This window comes from Notolepis coatsorum, assembly GCF_963971535.1.
Source record: "Notolepis coatsorum genome assembly, chromosome: 15".
Lineage (NCBI taxonomy): Eukaryota > Metazoa > Chordata > Actinopteri > Aulopiformes > Paralepididae > Notolepis > Notolepis coatsorum.
In genome coordinates, this window is record NC_140179.1 from 18184249 (window position 1) to 18204769 (window position 20521).

Here is a 20521-nt window from a genome sequence, read left to right on the forward strand (position 1 = left end):
CCCATCTGACCCAGCTTCAGCTTGTGTTAAATTTTCAGTCCCATCTGACCCAGCTTCAGCTTGTGTTAAATGTTCAGTCCCATCTGACCCAGCTTAAAATGCTGACAAGTCAAAGTTGATGCTCTTCTCAAATGACACCCAGGTTTCTCAGGTGGGGACGTATGTTGTCTTTAAGGGACCCCAAGTGAGTGGCCACTCTAGCTGCAGTCTTTTCAGCTGCTACGATCAGCACCTCCGTTTTTTTTGCATTTAACTGGAGGAAGTTACTCCCCATCCATCTCTCAATGCCGAGCAGGCACTCCTGGAGAAGGCTGAGTTTCTCCAAATTGTCGGGTTTAAAAGAGCAGAGTAGTTGTATGTCGTCTGCGTAGCAGTGGTATTTAATGCCGGTGAATTTATTGATGAGGAGGCCTAGAGGAAGCATGTAAATGGCAAAAAGGAGTGGTCCTAGCACAGATCCCTGTGGTACCCCACATGAGAGGGGGGTGGGTCAGATTTAAAAGGACCCACAGCCACAGAGAATGTTCTCTCCCTTAAAGGTGAACTCCAACATTTTGGGAAATTAGCTTATTTAACATCTTCCCTGGAGTTAGACAAGAAGATACATACCTTTTTTGTCTCTGTGTGTGCATTTTAGCTTTGGGAATAGATGCTCCGTTAGCATAGCTTAGCTTCATCACTGGAAGTGAGGCAGGACAGTAGCCTTACAGTGCCTTACAGTGTATTGCAAGGTCTGACATTGACCAAACTTGATATGCATGACCTTGGTGGGCTCTAGGTCAACTCCTGAAAAGGGGGTCAATGTCAGACTTTGCAATCAAAAGTTAGGGGGCTAATAACCCTTGCCATAATTTCAGTGCGCCCCCTAACTTTTGATTGCAAGGTCTGACATTGACCCCCTTTTCAGGAGTTGACCTAGAGCCCACCAAGGTCATGCATATCAAATTTGGTCAATGTCAGACCTTGCAATACACTGTAAGGCACTGTAAGGCTACTGTCCTGCCTCACTTCCAGTGATGAAGCTAAGCTATGCTAACGGAGCGTCTATTCCCAAAGCTAAAATGCACGCACAGAGACAAAAAAGGTATGTATCTTCTTGTCTAACTCCAGGGAAGATGTTAAATAAGCTAATTTCCCAAAATGTTGGAGTTCCCCTTTAAGTAAGAGGCAAACCAGCTTAGAGCGCTCCCAGAGATGCCCACCCACTCCCTGAGCCTGTCCAAAAGGATGCTGTGGTTGACCGTATCAATCGCTGCACTCAGGTATAACAGGACCAGAACAGAGCATTCACCAGAGTCAGCAGACATCAGGAGATCGTTTGATATATCTGAGAAGGGCAGATTCAGTGGAGTGGAGTTTGCGGAAGCCAGATTTGAATTAGTCAGAGATGTTATTTTGTGACATGTGGGTGGTGAGCCGGTTGGCTACAACCTTTTCTAACACCTTTGATGCAAAAGGCAGCTTGGAGATGGGTCTGAAATTGTTATGGATGGTGGGGTCTAGGTTGGGCTTTTTAAGGAGTGGCTGTACGACTGCCTCCTTAAAATTGATTGGGACAGAACCAGAGGCTAGGGATGAGTTTATGAGAGTGACTAGACTGGGGCCAACAGAGCAGAAAACTTCCTTGAACATGGATGTAGGAAGGATGTCTAGGGGGCTCGAGGATGTCTTCATGGAGGTGACTAAGATGGTGAGATCATCCAGAGAGACAGGTGAAAAATTGCTCAGGGATGCTTGAGTGGTGGGATGGAGGGGAAGGGGGGATAGCAAAGGAGTGATGTTTGCCATTATATTAGCAACCTTGGTGACAAAAAATTGAAGAAAGCGGTTACAGTCCTCATTTGACAGCACTGGTGTAGGGGGAGGGGGGCTGACAAACGTGTTAATGGTTTTAAATAATACTCTGGAATTGTGCTTGTTGGATGAGATAAAATTACTGAAATAGGCAGCCCTGGCGGACTTTGTACAGTTGTACAGTGTTCCCCACCCACCCCTCCTACCCGACTCAAGGGTGGAATCCTCCTTATACTAATGTGTTTCAAGCAGAAAACAAGTGTGCTTTTTGCTCTTTACAAATAAAACATTTAAATTACTTTCTCTTCATATTATCTTTAGGACCCATTGCATTCAAAGAAATACGTACATGTCACCTAACAGTTACATCACCTAACAGTTACATGTCATCTAACAGGGCGGCACGGTGGTACAGTGGTTAGCACTGCTGCCTCACAGCAAGAAGGTCCTGGATTCGAACCCCAGCAGGGGACCTTTCTGTGTGGAGTTTGTGTAACAGAGTTTATTGTGATTCCACTTGTCAAGGTAACATTGTAGAAGGTAGCGACCGTATGGTAAATGTGTTAAAATAATAATTAAGTGAGATGTCGAAAATGTATATAACTAGCCCACATGCTAGTAGGCTAATTATTCCTAATTCTCCTGTAGTGAGCAGTGTTCAAGGTGTCTGATGAGCCGACCACATAACCTGGCTGTCTGACCAGGATCTTTTGTGTGTTACCAGGTACTAAATATTGTCATTTGATTGTACATTGTTTATTTCATGTTATTATATTGATCATTACATGAGGAAGGAGCCCGTGTGAGCGGTGTTCGAGGTGTCTGATGAGCCGACCACATAACCTGTCTGACCAGGATCTTTTGTGTGTTACCAGAATAAACCACCCAAGACCGTGGAGCAAGTGTCTGTCTTTCAATTAAAAAAAGTACACAACGCATTGGTTATAATGGTGCCGCGACCGTGCTTCTGGAATCGTCATCGAGGGATTCGCCACGTTCCAGAAGATTCCTACTGGTGTTGCAGCTGAGTGAGTCCGAGCGCAGTGTTGCAGCTGAGGGCCCTTTCTCACTCACTCATTCTGTCCGTACCGGTCGCGTACCGCCCTCATTCCGGGTCAGAGTGCGAACCCCCCCCCCCACCCCCCCCCCCCCCCCCACCCCCCCCCTCTCCCCCCTCTAGTTTGTGTACACACTGCAGTCTTGGTTCGCTTCGGGTTCTGTTTACGGTTTGCCTTTTGAGCGTCTACGCTTGCCGTAGGCGATGATGTCACGTTCGAAAATGTAAACAGGAATGTCTTAACACAACTGCGGACTCTGGATGCTGATATAAAATGAACAAATTGCCAATAAATATGAAGTTATATTTGAACCTCTGTTGTCAAGCCTTGTCAATATAACCCACCCCATTTTATCACGAATGGATGGTGTTGTAGAGTCCGCTTTTGAGCGTTTTAACGATAGCGCTAAGCTAACGGCTAAACACTAGTTAGCTTAGCCTTTACTAGTAACATTGCTGCATCGATTATATGCATTATATTGAATGTCATTGATCTACTGGTCGACCACGGCCGACTGGTTGGGCACCACTGGTCTAATAGAAATAAATGCATTCGAACAAGAAAGTATAGTATACAGCAATGGCTAACGGCTAACGCTAGTTAGCTAGCCTGTTCAGAAGCTAACATTATCCCATCGCTTGTGGCAATTATATTGCATGTCATTGATCTACTGGTCGACCACGGCCGACTGGTTGGGCACCACTGGTCTAATAGAAATAAATGCATTCGAACAATGTATAGACATAGCAATGGCAAACAAAATTGCCAGGCCTAACCGCCCCCACTAGTGCGCACCTGAGACCACCTATTTCACCGGCCCCGGTTCAGCGCCCCCGGGGACGAATCAGCGGGGGGCGGGGACGGGGGACAGCGTTCTCACTCAGACAGACACACCCTTTTCTGATGCGAGCCGGGTCTGATTCGACACAGAGCAGTGAGTGAGAAAGGGCCTTGAGTCCCCGTGACTCGCGTTATATAAACAGGCTGATCAAACAATAGTGCAGTGTTGTACATTCGCCACAAGGTGGCAGCATCGGATCATTTATCAGATTGAAAACGAGTTAGAGGTTTCCCTCAGGTAGCAGAGCGCAGTATTGCACATACGCCACAAGGTGGCAATGTTGATCTATTTATCAGAACGAACACATCATTGTGTTCTGATTTGAGTGGAGCAGGGATTTAGGAATTTTTTTATTCAACTACTCTAGTTATCTGATAACACCAGTCAACTTCCTCCCAATCTCTGATGCTGCTTCTGAGGAGGAGATGGATATGTCTGACATGTCTGAGTCTGAAGATCTCAGTGAGCGGCGAAACCATGAAGATGAGGTTGGAGCTTCATCGGTTTCTGCTGAGTACAGAACCAGTGTCTGGGTGTCAGAATTGCCTGCAGAGGGGACTAGTGTCATGGGCCAGGAGGATGATGGTGCCCAGGACCCTCCAAGTCTTGATCCAGCTCTGGGGTCATCACAGCCTGACTACCCTGCTCTACTTGGCAATATCCTTGGGGCACTGGTATCTCAAGATTCAATTGAGCCTGAGAGTGCACATGTGAATGATGGACTGTCTGATGATAACAGGTCTCATACTGACCGCACATGTACTTCCATATCTGACATGAATGACAAAGATGCACCTATCACCACACAACACGATACTGCCATTTCAGTTGTAGTTGGAAGGTCATTGAGTCATGTTAGGTCGAGAGCAGGCAGGTTATTTAAGCCTGTGTCACGGTTAATTGAGATGATGGATCATAGATATGAGATAGTTTGAATTTTTCACCCAGTTGGGGTTCAGGGTATTTCTGTTTTATTTGTTATCATCTTTATTCTAGTCAGAGGAAAGAGATGAGAATTTTTTTTGACCGTGCGGGAGTCTCACATGGTGTTGATGGGAGGCTGGGTTCTGGGGAGGGATCCGGTCTCTGGACGTTTTGGGTTTAATTTGAGCTGTTAACAGTCATAGTGTATATATTAACATGTAACAGGCATGTTTCGCCTATGAGGAGTAGGGGTTTGGCCGACCAATTGCTTTTCTAATTCTTGTGAAGAATAGTCTTTTGACTGGACTACGTGTTTTATTGCAGGGTCTGCATCCTCAAATTAGACTTAGAATTTTTTTTTTTATATAGGATGTGATTTTCTTTTAATGTAATTTGTATTATGCTGTAGTGTTTTGTGCCTGGTTTGGATAATTTTTTTGTTTTCTTTCCTTTTCTGTTGGGAGTGTGTGGGCAAGTGGAATTCAGCAGGGGGGAACGTAACAGAGTTTATTGTGATTCCACTTGTCAAGGTAACTAAGACCCAATAGCATGGCACTTAATTGTTCTAGGGATTCTTATTGGTTGGTGGGCGTTTCCTTGTGGGCTTCAACCCAAGTGTTCACGTTAGCGTGGTACCATTACATGAGGAAGGACAGACAGTACAGACAGTACACCCAGAATAAACATAACATTCCTAAATGTTTAACTCTCACTACTAGTTGGAAGTATTAATGTAGGCATGTTGACAATACATTGTAGAAGGTAGCGACCGTATGGTAAATGTGTTAAAATAATAATTAAGTGAGATGGTGTCGAAAATGTATATAACTAGCCCACATGCTAGTAGGCTAATTATTCCTAATTCTCCTGTAGTGAGCAGTATTCGAGGTGTCTGATGAGCCGACCACATAACTGACTGACCAGGATCTTTTGTGTGTTACCAGGTACTAAATATTGTCATTTGATTGTACATTGTTTATTTCATGTTATTATATTGATCATTACATGAGGAAGGAGCCCGTGTGAGCGGTGTTCGAGGTGTCTGATGAGCCGACCACATAACCTGTCTGACCAGGATCTTTTGTGTGTTACCAGAATAAACCACCCAAGACCGTGGAGCAAGTGTCTGTCTTTCAATTAAAAAAAGTACACAACGCATTGGTTATATTTGCATGTTCGCGTGGGTTTCCTCCCACACCATAAAGACATGCATGTTAGGCAGGGTCCACTACAGATGGAAACTAGCTCATTAGCTAATTCTGGCACTGAATATGTTGATTAATGTGCACCGTCCCTGGGTAAAAAAGTTACATCACCTAATAGTTACAGGTCACCTAATAGTTACATATTATTTTTCAGTTTCTTATTACATTGAAATCACTCTCACAGAGTGAGTGAGTATTTGTGTGTGTGCAGTACGTGAAGAAAGTTGTGAGAAATTGTCTTTCACGTTTTTCAAATGTGATTGTAAAGGTGAGTTATGAACATTCATCATGATATAAAGTGTATAAAGGTGCTGAGTAGAGGCAAGAGAGAGACCCAGATGGGCCGATACGGGGCCTCAACTCATTAAATCATTGGATTAAAAAAAATAAACACAAATATAAAAGTTAAGTGAAATAAGTTCATAAAACAAATTTCATAATATTAAGATAATAATAATGATAACAATAAAAGTAATAATAATAACAACAACATTAATAATTAATAATTAGTCTAAACAAATTAACATGAAACTGTAAAACAAAGTGACATTAATGGTTTTATGAGATTGAAACTATTAATGTATATTTAAGCTTGGATTTGAGTGATGAAATAGATGAGCAAATTTTTATTATGGAGGGTTTTGCATTCCAAATAGTAGGACCTCTAAATCTATACTGAACTGACCTAATGTTGTGCGGAAGAAATTACGATGAATATTGTTTGATTGCCTTGTTGGATATGAATGAATACTGGAGTTTGATATGAAACAATTATGGAAAACAATAGGAAATAAATCTAAATGAACAGTGCAGTTAAACATAAAAATACATATCTGGTATACATTAATATCAAAGATTGATAGTATTTTAAGTTGCTTAAAAAGAGGAGCAGATGGTTCATGGTGATTAGAAGTAGTGGCAAGTCTTTTCTTTTGCAATATAAAAAGTTTATGAAGAGAAGTAGGAAAAGTACTGGCCCAAATAATATTACAATATGATAAATATGGGTATATCAAACTATAATAAAGTGTCAAAAGACAGGAGCGATTTACAAGATTAAACATCAACATTATGTTAGAATGATATTATTCACATGTTTAATTAAACATCATCATTATGTTAGAATGATATTATTCACATGTTTTACGTGTGTATGAACATAGATCTGTGGGCATATAGTTATGTACATACATAACTATACAACTATACATACAAGTGTTCTTTAGCTCCTTTCTGGCCGCCTCAGACCCACTCCTATCCGAGCTCCGGGAGGGTCATCAAAGAGAAGTCGCCTATTCTCAGTCCTTGCCCCACAATGGTGGAACGAACTGCCCACCCCAGTTAGGACAGCCGAAACCCGTCCAATCTTTCGCCGTCGACTAAAGACGCACTTCTTCAATCATTATCTGAAAAAAAAATGTATAAAAAAAATAAAATCCTAACTAACCTTACTGTCATGCACTTGTCCTAATATACTAACCTACACTCAACACTTTGATGAACATTGTTACTCAGCTGATAGAGTTGTGCCCTTCCTGCTGACTTGTTGTACAAAACTTGTAAGTCGCTTTGGATAAAAGTGTCAGCTAAATGACTAAATGTAAATATAATGTTGATTGTTGTATTTGGAGCTTGTCTATGTGTGTGTACTTGTACAAGTCTTGGCCCTGTTTATTTAGTAATATTATGGGTTATGATGTAAGTTATTATGTTGCATGGTCACAATGTAAGCTTTTTGTGGACCCCAGGAATAATAGCTGCTGCCATGCTTATTGGGGATCCTGATCAAATAAACTAAACCCAAACAATAAGCCATCATCCAAAAAGTTACACATGGTATGACAAAGGACAATTTGTGTATACAATATAGTAGAACAAAGGGACATGGTTTTGCTTGGTACACATGTTAGATTAGATTAGATTCAAATGTATTGTCATCAATCATACAGCACAAGTACAGTACAGTGGCACGGTGGTGTAGTGGTTAACACTGTCGCCTCACAGCTAGAAGGGCCTGGATTCGTTTCCTGCTTGGGGACCAGGTTGCCGTGTTGCCAGGTACCCAGGTTGGGTATCTCCCGGGCCTTTCTGTGTGGAGTTTGCATGTTCTCCCCGTGCTCGCAAGGGTTTTAAGATAAACCCAATGGAAAAACATGCAGAACAGATCGCTAAGGCTGTCGCGTCCCTGACGAAGACGGACAGGAGCACTTGGACTACACGCCGCAGCCCATGTCTTCTCCCGCCTGCCCTTTGGGACGGCAGGATGGGTCATGAGGGTGTGTAGTTAGAAGATGCAGAGCGTAGGGGTCTTGATGGTGTGTAGTTAGAAGATGTAGAGCGTAGGGGTCTTGAGGGTCTGGACTCTGTAGTTATAAGATGCAGAACGTAGGGGTCTTGAGGGTGTGTAGTTAGAAGATGCAGAGCGTAGGGGTCTTGAGGGTGTGTAGTTAGAAGATGCAGAACGTAGGGGTCTTGAGGGTGTGTAGTTAGAAGATGCAGAGCGTCACAATGTCAGTCACAATGAGAAACTCATCAATCCTATGTTCATAATCCATTTGAATAGAAACACATCAATCCTATGTTCATAATCCATTTCAATAGAAACACATTTGTGGTGTCATTATGTTAGTCATTGGCAACATGAGAAAATCTTGAGTGAGTGAGTGAGTGAGTGAGTGAGTGAGTGAGTGAGTGAGTGAGTGAGTGAGTGAGTGAGTGAGTGAGTGACTGAGTGAGTGAGTGAGTGAGGGAGGGAGGCCTGGCCGTTTTCCCCAAACACATTTGAACAAGATACAGAGTTTTGCAACATAGAAGTAATTTCCTAATCCAACATAAATATTTTAAGACCTATCAAAGAATTTTTTAAGACCATTTAAGGCATACAATTCTGATTATTACATTTAAGACCTTGTCTTAAGTAAGATGTATTCCATCTCTGCAAATCTGTTGGTTGGATGACTATATGAGACTTGCATTGTCTCTTTCTTGAAATGTACTTTCTATGTTTCAAGTTTCATTTGCATTTGCTTTCTATCGTGGTTCCACAAGAGGGCAGCATCTGCCTTGTGCATAAACTGTAGATAGATAGATACTGTAGATATCTACAAGCCTATTTATCTATCTATATATCTATCGTTCTGTCTGTTATCTATCTATCTGTCTATCGTTCTGTCTGTTATCTATCTATCTATCTATCTATCTATCTATCTATCTATCTATCTATCTATCTATCTATCTATCTATCTATCTATCTATCTATCTATCTATCTATATATCTGTCTGTCTGTCTGTCTGTCTGTCTGTCTGTCTGTCTGTCTGTCTGTCTGTCTATCTATCCATCTTTACATAGTATATATACTGTATTATTCCTGTACCATAGGTCAGATCAGTCTATACTACATGACTTGCACCAATCCCCTGTGGAGGAATGTAGTTTAGTTTCTTTATTAGTTGTCATAAAAAAATATACAGAATACTTTTCTATGAAATCCTTTTTTCTGTTATGAGCTCTGGGAGTGTGCTAGATAAAAAAAATAGATGAAAAGTATAAAATAGAAAGTCAAAAGTACGTAAGCAAAGTGTTCAGTCAATATACATTATGTAAAATATACAATACAGAGTAAAAAAGAGTAACAGTGAGTTACAGTACAATACAGTATACAGTACAATGCAGAAATGGGATCAGGTACAACTTAGGTAAGGTGCAATGAGGTATGACTTGTAGTGCAAATCTCTTTACCAATAAATATAAAGTGTGTTAAATTGTCTAAAGTGAGTAAAGTGGGTGCTACGGTGAGTGTTTGTTTAAAGTGAGTGTGTGCGTGTGGATGTGTGTGCTGTGAGTGTAGATGATGGGTTGTTAAATAGTGTTATTGTCGTTGAGCATCGGATAGAAGCTCCTTCTGAGTCTCTCTGTACCGGCCATGAGACTCCGATATCGCTTGCCTGACCGCAGAAGTTCAAAGAGGCAGTTGTTTGGGTGACTAGAGTCTTTGATTATTCTCTTAGCCTTACCCATGCACCGCTTGTTGTAAATGTCCTGGAGAGTGGGAAGCCCACCTCCAATTGTGCGTTCAGCTGAGCGGGCCACTCTCTGTAGTCTGCTGCGGTCTTGTGCAGTGCTATTCCCAAACCAGGAGGTGATGTTACCAGTCAGGATGCTCTCTATTGTGCACGAGTAGAAGTTCTTAAGGATCTTCTGACTCACTTTGAACTTCCTTAGGCACCTAAGGAAGTAGAGGCGTTGCCGTGCCTTTGACTGTAAGACTGAATGTACCACCTGACCTTTGATTAGAAAATACTGCTTCAAATGGTTTGAGGCACAAACGATGTTTTACTGAGAATGATACAAGTGCAAAATATTTCCCAACGTTTCTTCAGTCAAAAACCAACACTAACTGGTGCATCAGGGAGGCTCTGAATGAAGATACACTCTGCACTCTGTCCGTTTTCACCTTAAATAGTTCTGAAAGATAAACAGGTGTAGGATAACCAGTGGCAGCTAGGTGGGGCGGTGCCATATTCAATCAGTTTCAGTAACTACAGTATATATAACCAGACCTGGTGCCATATTCAATCAGTTCCAGTAACTACAGTATATAACCAGACCTGGTGCCATATTCACTCAGTTTCAGTAACTACAGTATATATAACCAGACCTGGTGCCATATTCACTCAGTTTCAGTAACTACAGTATTATAACCAGACCTGGTGCCATATTCACTCAGTTTCAGTAACTACAGTATATATAACCAGACCTGGTGCCATATTCACTCAGTAACTACAGTATATATAACCAGACCTGGTGCCATATTCACTCAGTAACTACAGTATATATAACCAGACCTGGTGCCATATTCACTCAGTTTCAGTAACTACAGTATATAACCAGACCTGGTGCCATATTCACTCAGTTTCAGTAACTACAGTATATAACCAGACCTGGTGCCATATTCACTCAGTTTCAGTAACTACAATATATAACCAGACCTGGTGCCATATTCACTCAGTAACTACAGTATATAACCAGACCCAGATTCGGCTCAAACAAGGGACTAAACACGTTTCGCAATTATGCCACATCAATGTGGAACGCCCAACCCCCTCCAATGTACAGTAAATTACCATGTATGGTTGTCAATATTCCAATGTACAGTTTTGCTTGTACAGTTGTACAGTGTTCCCCCCCCCCCCACCTCCAATGTACAGCCCCCACCCCACCACCCCCAATGTCGTTTTTACATCAAATGTATATACTCTTTTCTGGACTCTTTTTGTATCACAAACAGTACTGTATTTGCAAATCTGGTATGTCATAAATGTATAGATGTAGCAGTACTGTATATCTGTATGTCATGTATGTCCTGATGAATTGAAAATGGGGGACCCTGATGTAAACAAGACGAAAGTCTTTCTTTGGTCTGCATTCTGTTAATAAAGTTTTCAATCAATCAATCAAACCTGGTGCCATATTCACTCAGTTCCAGTAACTACAGTATATAACCAGACCTGGTGCCATATTCACTCAGTTCCAGTAACTACAGTATATAACCAGACCTGGTGCCATATTCAATAAATACACAATTATTTGTATAAAAGATTTATTTGTAAAAAGAAAGAATTATAAAATATTTTTTTTGTATAAAAAGAGTGCCATTACACTTCAAACAACAAATAAAGAAATGGGCCTAGAATCTAGATGCATTACTTACAGTAAGAGCTCAAACTCAATGAAAGAACAGTCGAGTAAAAAAGCAGAGAAGCAACACGGAAGAAACTATGTGTCCAGCAGATGGTGCTGCGGGTTAAATACCCTAACCCTGGAGATCTGTTAACCTAACCCTAGAGATGTTAGCCTAACCCTGGAGATCTGTTACCCTAACCCTAGAGATCTGTTACCCTAACCCTGGAGATCTGTTAACCTAACCCTGGAGATCTCTCATTTAATAAGACTTAGCTGCACTGAGGAGATCTGGAGATCCCTCTCATTTAATAACACTTAGCTGCACTGAGGAGATGCCTCATTTAATAAGCATTAGCTGCACTGACCAAGAAATTATACAAATAAAAGTATCTCCTTTATTATTACATCTCAGACCAAGTCGGCAGGAACAAGGTAACTCTGGGAAAGTAGAACTCTACATCACGGAGAACACAGTAGAACCTCTACCTCACTGAGAACACAGTAGAACTCACTGAGAACACAGTAGAACCTCTACCTCACTGAGAACACAGTAGAACTAACTGAGAACACAGTAGAACTCTACCTCATGGATGATGGCAGTAAACAGGAACACACCAGTTTGTACCGGAGCAGCTAGCAGCAGGTCCAGTGTAAATCAACATGTCAAACATTCTGCACGTTCTGTTACAACGTGGTGATGGAACCCAAATGCAGGATGATCGAAGCAGAGGATGTTCCCAAGGGTGTTTAATAAAAAAAACATAACGTTCACAGGCAAGAATCCAAAACCAATACTTCAGTTTTAGCACTTCAGACATGTACACAGTTTCACAGCACACACAAATGTTTAGAAAAATAAATCGGCATGTCAAGTGCGTAAAAAAAACCGAAGCTACACCTCTAACAAGTTTCAATATGAACCATAACGTCTTCTGCCTTCAGGATGTGAAAGTCATATGGTGTGGAGGGCTCGCGGTCCTTTAATAATACTGCTGGTCCTTTAACAGTACTGCTGGTCCTTTAATAGTACTGCTCCGTGGCTCGAGGTCCTTTAATAGTACTGCTCCGTGGCTCGTGGTCCTTTAATAGTACTGCTCTGTGGTCCTTTAATAGGACTGCAGGTCCTTTAATAGTACTGCTCCGGGGAGGATCCCAGCTCTGTCCCCTCTCTACCTACGATGCAAACAGGAAAAAGGGACAAAATGAAAGAGTTTAGAAAACTAGAGTTCAGAGAGGGGTCAGAGAGAGTTCAGAGAGGGGTCAGAGAGAATTCAGAGAGGGGTCAGAGTTCAGAGAGAGTTCAGATAGTTCAGAGAGGGGTCAGAGAGAGTTCAGAGAGGGGTCAGAGTTCAGAGAGAGTTCAGATAGTTCAGAGAGTTCAGAGAGAGTTCAGAGAGGGGTCAGAGAGAGTTCAGAGAGGGGTCAGAGAGTTCAGAGAGAGTTCAGAGAGAGTTCAGAGAGAGTTCAGAGAGGGGTCAGAGTTCAGAGAGAGTTCAGATAGTTCAGAGAGAGTTCAGAGAGAGTTCAGAGAGGGGTCAGAGAGAGTTCAGAGAGAGTTCAGAGAGAGTTCAGAGAGGGATCAGAGAGTTCAGAGAGGGGTCAGAGTTCAGAGAGAGTTCAGAGAGAGTTCAGATAGTTCAGAGAGAGTTCAGAGAGAGTTCTCTCTCTGATTTCTAGCCTTAGGAGAGAGTGTTGCGTGTTCACAAATACTGACGCAGGGCACGGGAAGAACCTTATGTGAATTCTTAAAAAGGGTGACATCCCCCTTTAAAAGGTGTCAATAGGCCACGTCATAGATGGGTAAACAAAGCTGTAACCACAAATATAGACTATTCATTATTAAGTTATTACAAGTGAAAATGGCTGCTGTGAAAAGGGCCTACTAGCGCAGTCTTTCACTTTGCAAAAGGAAACCTGGCTTTCCCCGGCCACAACATTAACCCAATGTACATTTATATTTACATTTAGTCATTTAGCTGAACGCTTTTATCCAAAGCGACTTAAAACTTCTGTACAAGTCAGCAGGAAGGAAGGTACAACTCTGGCAGCTAAAGGTCAGTGACATTGTTCATCAAACAGTGTTGAACTTGTGATAGGTTTTTCAGTTCATTGATGACGAATATCCTCTATATATCTAAAGGCCTTAATGAAGAATATGCCTAGAAGTCTGTGTCTCTCTTCCCCTGCATGTGGCGTGACCTGATGACCGTGCACACACATGCAAAATCATGTAGCAGAACATGCAAAATCCTAGTTCACTCTCTCTCTCTGGCAGTTATACATGCAAAATCATGTCTCAAGAGTGTATAAAACGACATGTAATATGGACATTCTGTGCTCCTGCTCTCTTTTGTCTACTGGTGATGTGCCCGCGCGGGCTGACTGGCTGTCTTCTTCTCTAATGAATAAAAGCTCCGTTTGAGAAATACTCTGTCTTCCGCTTCGTCTTTCGGCCGACTGGTCCACTGGCAAATCAATTAAGAATTCACGAGGGATAGGAAATCCCTAACACTTGGGTGATACAGTCTTGAGTGCATAGAAGTATAGACATATTAGCATAGTAGGTAGTAATATAGGAAAGGTAGATTTAGTAGCAAAGTGCATGATAGTCTTCATTTCAGATATTGATTGAAGTGTGTTTTTAGTTGACAGTGGAACATTGGGTGGGTTTCAGCTAGGGATGTCCCGATCAAATTTTTTTGCTCCCGATCCGATCCCGATCATGTGATTTTGAGTATCTACCGATACGATCTTTCCCGATCCGATAAAAAAATAAAAATAAAAATAAAATGCATCCCAATTTCTCACATTACATTCACCCTGAATGTTGACGTTATCCAGGTGAAAAGTTAACTTCATTCAAGCGAGCCTTGCAACCGGCCATCGTCTGTAAAAATCTGGTGACTGCAAGTTCTGCAACTAGTGGATGTCCCTCATCCTTGACATAAATCATTTGATGTATAATTAAATCAAAGGAAATACATTTGTTTTGGCAAAATTCTTCTGCTCTGTGTGACAATAAATAAATGAATGATATGCAATTTAAAACCAAAACTAAGGCCTCAGTATGAGTTTAAGACGTGAACATGGTCATGTTTGTTGAATAAAAAAATAAAGTAAAAAAATTAAATAAAAAAATTAAATCCCGATTCCCTCCCCCCCCCCCCCCCCCCCCCCCGATCCCGATCTTCTGAAAATCACACGATCGGCCCCCGATCCCGATCACGTGATCGGATCGGGATATCCCTAGTTTCAGCTGTCCTGACTGTGGTGGTTTCAGCTGTCCTGACTGTGGTGGTTTCAGCTGTCTGTCCTGACTGTGATGGTTTCAGCTGTCTGTCCTGACTGTGGTGGTTTCAGCTGTCCTGACTGTGGTGGTTTCAGCTGTCATGACTGTGGTGGTTTCAGCTGTCCTGACTGTGGTGGTTTCAGCTGTCTGTCCTGACTGTGATGGTTTCAGCTGTCTGTCCTGACTGTGGTGGTTTCAGCTGTCCTGACTGTGGTGGTTTCAGCTGTCTGTCCTGACTGTGATGGTTTCAGCTGTCTGTCCTGACTGTGATGGTTTCAGCTGTCTGTCCTGACTGTGGTGGTTTCAGCTGTCCTGACTGTGGTGGTTTCAGCTGTCTGTCCTGACTGTGATGGTTTCAGCTGTCCTGACTGTGGTGGTTTCAGCTGTCTGTCCTGACTGTGATGGTTTCAGCTGTCTGTCCTGACTGTGGTGGTTTCAGCTGTCCTGACTGTGGTGGTTTCAGCTGTCCTGACTGTGGTGGTTTCAGCTGTCCTGACTGTGGTGGTTTCAGCTGTCTGTCCTGACTGTGATGGTTTCAGCTGTCTGTCCTGACTGTGGTGGTTTCAGCTGTCCTGACTGTGGTGGTTTCAGCTGTCCTGACTGTGGTGGTTTCAGCTGTCTGTCCTGACTGTGGTGGTTTCAGCTGTCCTGACTGTGGTGGTTTCAGCTGTCTGTCCTGACTGTGATGGTTTCAGCTGTCTGTCCTGACTGTGGTGGTTTCAGCTGTCTGTCCTGACTGTGATGGTTTCAGCTGTCCTGACTGTGGTGGTTTCAGCTGTCTGTCCTGACTGTGATGGTTTCAGCTGTCCTGACTGTGGTGGTTTCAGCTGTCTGTCCTGACTGTGATGGTTTCAGCTGTCTGTCCTGACTGTGATGGTTTCAGCTGTCTGTCCTGACTGTGATGGTTTCAGCTGTCCTGACTGTGATGGTTTCAGCTGTCCTGACTGTGATGGTTTCAGCTGTCCTGACTGTGATGGTTTCGGCTGTCCTGACTATGATGGTTTCAGCTGTCTGTCCTGACTGATGGTTTCAGCTGTCCTGACTGTGGTGGTTTCAGCTAGGGGTGGACGGTATAAACGGTATACGGTATAAACGGTATGAATTTGCTCTACGGTATGGATTTTGACTATACCGTGTAACCGGTAGAGCAGCTCTAAAAGAGCAATGACGTCATGTAACCACAGCGCGACTATTTCAATCACATTTCCCCCTAAAAATAGATAGAATTAGTCATAGATAATAGATATGTGCAAACTGGAAAAAGTTATTTAGGAGGCTTCGCGCAGTGGGCGTGTCAACACGCAATTGTCATTTCATAATAAACACATATCACCGCGGCGCACAGCAATTTTCAATTTCAGTTCCTGGCATTTTTAACCAGTGGAGAAAGGTAAGGGATTTCCCTATCGTTTTTCTTATATGAATTATTCTACGTTAATAAAACATACCTGGTGATCAACTACAGTTTGCTGTAAACATTATGATATGTGTGTAGTGTTATGATAACGACGGCTCAGCGGGAGGACGGCTGCAGCAGTGGAGTTGCGAATAGCATGTAGCTGCAGAGCCGTAGAACCATGGGCGCTTTTAGGTCTGGTCACAGGCCCGCTCAACAGCGCCCCCCCACCCAACGGCTGAATTGCCCATGGCTCCTGAAAGCGCCCATGGTTCTGCGGCTCTGCAGCTACATATGCTTCTAGCAAAATCCAGCATCCAGCCTCGCTGTTTGCAATGGGAGCAGCACGGAGTCTCGACTCGGGACTTATTTTATTTGGAATATAATGACTTTATACGCAAAAGTAGCCTAGTTTTAAGTTAAAATATTATAAATCTACATGCCTTGAGGATGTCATTCTTTATATAGCCTGCCTATCAGGCAAAAAAAATTATTCTAACGGAAACACTGATACCGTGATATATACCGTTACCGTCTATGCTTCAAATTATACCGCGATATAAATTTTAGACCATACGTCCACCCCTGGTTTCAGCTGTCCTGACTGGGGGGTGACGTGTTTTGGGGTGGGTTGTCTGGAACGGTGAGTTGTGTGGTTTGTTCTCTCGGCGGGGGGGGGGGGGGGGGGGGGGGGGGGGGGGGCTTGGGGTGGTGAAGGGGGGGGGGGTTGAAGGTAGACAGGTTTAGACAGGGCTTGGATATTGGGGGACAATGGGCTGTCTGTCAGGGAGGGGGTAATTACAATGGGCTGTCTGTCAGGGAGGGGGTAATTACAACTTGGGGGTGGCGGGGGGATACAGTTATTCCACAACCGAGAATAGCCTGCTTCCCTTTGATGAACCCCCCAGGAGCTCTGATAGATGAGACATGTGCTGATCTAGTAGATGAGACACATGTGCTGTGTAGATGAAAAATAAATGGCAAAAAATTTAAACAAGAGGTAATTTTAAAACAATTACATATTGTGGTGACCTGATTGGTCATTAAGGTTAGACACTAGAGCAGTGGTGCCCAACCAGTCGATCGCGATCGACAGGTAGATCGCGGGCTGATTTCAAGTAGATCTTGATTAATAAAATTTTATTTTAAAATTTTTTTTTCTTTTTTGCTAATCAACTCTTCCTCTCCTTGTTAACTACAACAAGCAATGCTGTTTGTTATTTAAGATGAGGTCGGACTCGGCACTGACAGATTTGTGTTCATTATGCTGCTTTTATAAAGCCGCAAATGACGGCTTACAATATACAATTTTGGCTGGTAGCTCTCGGCTAGGTGGTAAATAAAAAAGTAGATCTTGGTTCAAAAAAGGTTGGCCACCCCTGCACTAGAGAGTCTAGTTTCAGTGTTTCCTGCAGGGTATTCCATGATGTAGGGGCAGAGAGCCTAAAGCAGATCTACCAAGTTCAGTACAAACTCTAGGCACTCTAAAGTGTAAGCCAAAAACTGGATCGTGTACGACAGGGTCCAGTGGTCCATTCCAATAAAGAACTAATATAATTTGAACAATCTCTAATTATGGCTTTATAAATAAAAAGATTCCAATGCAACTTACGTCTCTCTGCCAGAGAAGCCCACCCGACCTTATCATATAGGATACAATGGTGAGTACCATAACTATCACCGGTGATAATCGAATGGCTGAATGGTAAACGGAGTCTAAGGGCTTAAGAGTGGAAGCCACTGCATGTCTATAAATCACTTCTCAGAAATAATCCTGTTCGGCACACCCACCTCTGTCACCCATATCACCAACAACATGGGCACTCTGTCCACCCTGATAAAACCCCAGGTCAAAAACCTGGGGGTCCTTTTTGACTCCGAGCTGAAACTCGACAGACGGGTGTGAGCAGTTAAACCGCCTCCAACTCGTCCAGAACGCAGCCGCCAGGCTCGTGACGGGCACCAAGATGAGGGACCACATCTCCCCAGTCTTTGCATCCCTACACTGGCTCCCGGTAAAACAACGAATACATTTAAAAATCCTCATGTTCACATACAAAGCCATAAACGGTCTTGCCCCAGCCTACATAAAATAACTCCTGGTCCAATCAACCAGCTCCCTCCGATCAAACAACCAAATCTGCCTAAAAATCCCCCCGACACAAGACTGGTGACGAAGGGAAACCGGGCTTTCGCAGTCGCAGCACCGACCCTCTGGAACAAGCTCCCACTCAACCTGAAATCTACAAGCACCCTACGGACCTTTAAGGCCATGCTCAAAACTCACCTTTTCGCCATAAACAATCAATGAGCTAGTTTTTGTATTGTAGTATGTCTGGTGTATTATGTCTGTCTGTTCTCTATCTGCTTGGTTGGACTGCATGTATTTTTTTTTACCTTAATTTTTTTCGTATTGTTACTGTCTTTTTTGTTTCTCTTTCTTTCCCGGAATGCGCCCCGGGCCGATGTAACTATTGGTTGAGGGGCGCAATATGTAAGGGATAATGTATAGCTACGAGGTCATTGTCGCAAAATAATTGACTGACATGGTGTTCTAAACGCAGTGAAGGTCAATTATTTTGCGACAATGACCGAGTATAGCTATACATTATCCCCGATTATTACATGGCTAACTTACTAACAATATACGTAATTAATTTTACACCATCGACAAGACGAGATCAAATGCAGACGCAGTTGTTCTGTTGCTCCTCTGTCATCGGCAGGTGTGGACTTGATTGCACCTGATGTAGTGCAGCTGTGCGAGATAAAGCTGGGAACGAGGTTATAGCTTTCGTGACTGCGATCAAAATGCTTGATTGTGATTGGTCAATAGTGCTCTGTTGCCCCTAACAGCGGTCATTATTGCGCGTTGCCCGTAGCAGCGGTGAATTATCGAGAAATAATTGACCGCTGCTAGGGGCAACGGAGCGCTATTGACCATTCACAATCAAGCATTTTGGCGAATGTTAAAACGCCATGTAATAAAAATAAATGTATCGTATCATATCATCTCCGTAATCCAAAACAGATAGGAACACTGCTTCAACAACTCTCTTTCTGCTAATCATATGGAAGCTGGCTCTATTTCTATACAAAAAGCCAAAATGTTTCCGTAATTTACTGGCGAGAATGATATTTAAATGTAAATCCTTCATCAATCCAAATACCAAGGTATTTGTATTCTGAAACTCTCTCGATATCAGAACCGTTCAGAGTAGATATATGCATGTCACTATAAACAATATTTTTGGCTTTGGAACACAACATGAATTTAGTTTAACTGGCATGAAGCACACATTTTAGACTAATAAGTGTATCTTGCAGGGCGTCAAAGGAGAGTTGTAAATATTTAGTGGCTAGTTGCACAGAATCAGCAGTACAATAGAGAACTGTGTCATCCGCATAAAGGTGGCTTTGACAGCTGCTCAGAGATGAGAATATTATTAACACTTTGAATGCCACTCACAGCTTTTCTCAGGTTATTACCCCCCGGGTTGAAGGCCCATCACGAGAATATTCGTTTTATTTGTTTTTTTTTATTTTATTAGCGATCTGAAATCATATTGCATCAAGCGAGCCTACCATTGGAGATCCAGTCACCCCAGGCGCTCAGATGTGAAAAAAGCACCCCCTATCATCTCCCAGATGGTAAATCACTAGGGATGTCCGATATTATCGGCCGATATCGGCAGTAAAATGTGATATCGGAAAATATCGGTATCGGTAAAAAAAAATAAAAAAAAACTTATTTACCCAGGCAAGCAAGTAAGAACCAATTCTTATTTTATTTATTGTCAAAAGTATGCATGTTGGTTTAATTCAACAACTTGTATGTTAATTTTAACTTTTTTAATTATCATATTTTGCAGATAATGCTTACATTTAGAAAGCCTTTTGAATGCATCCAGTGAAATTATTAGTTACCTGAAATGATTCCGTTTTTTTGGGGGGAAACCCTGCATATATCGGTATCGGTTGATATCGGTATCGTATCGGAAATTAAGAGTTGGACAATATCGGAATATCGGTATCGGTAAAAAAGCCAATATCGAGCATCACTATAAATGACCCTTTTGGATTGGACTCAATGAAAGTGAATGGGAGAAAGGATTTCTGACTCCATATTTTACTTCTCACTCACGCAGCCGGCATCGACCGGCATCACTCCGGAGCCTGAAGAGCAGCGGGGATTATGTGTTCTACTGTATACACGGTTGATCAATGCAATGATCGATTTTTTCGAATGGTGATCAGGAATAATCCATTTGGATACCATCTGATCTCAGGTAAGGAATCTATGTCATCAGTCTTAGGATAATCAGACTCGT

General features: G+C 42.5%; 1 long non-coding RNA gene across 2 annotated transcripts in view; it reads right to left on the reverse strand.

Annotated features, from left to right (window-relative positions):
• Nucleotides 1-12237: 12237 nt before the first annotated feature.
• The window catches only part of LOC311241460, a 58167-nt gene continuing 49883 nt past the window's right edge, over nucleotides 12238-20521 (reverse strand). For both annotated transcript variants that reach the window (XR_014620540.1, XR_014620541.1), the window contains exon 3: nucleotides 12238-12678. This is a non-coding gene — a long non-coding RNA (uncharacterized lncRNA). The remainder of the gene's footprint in view (nucleotides 12679-20521) is intronic.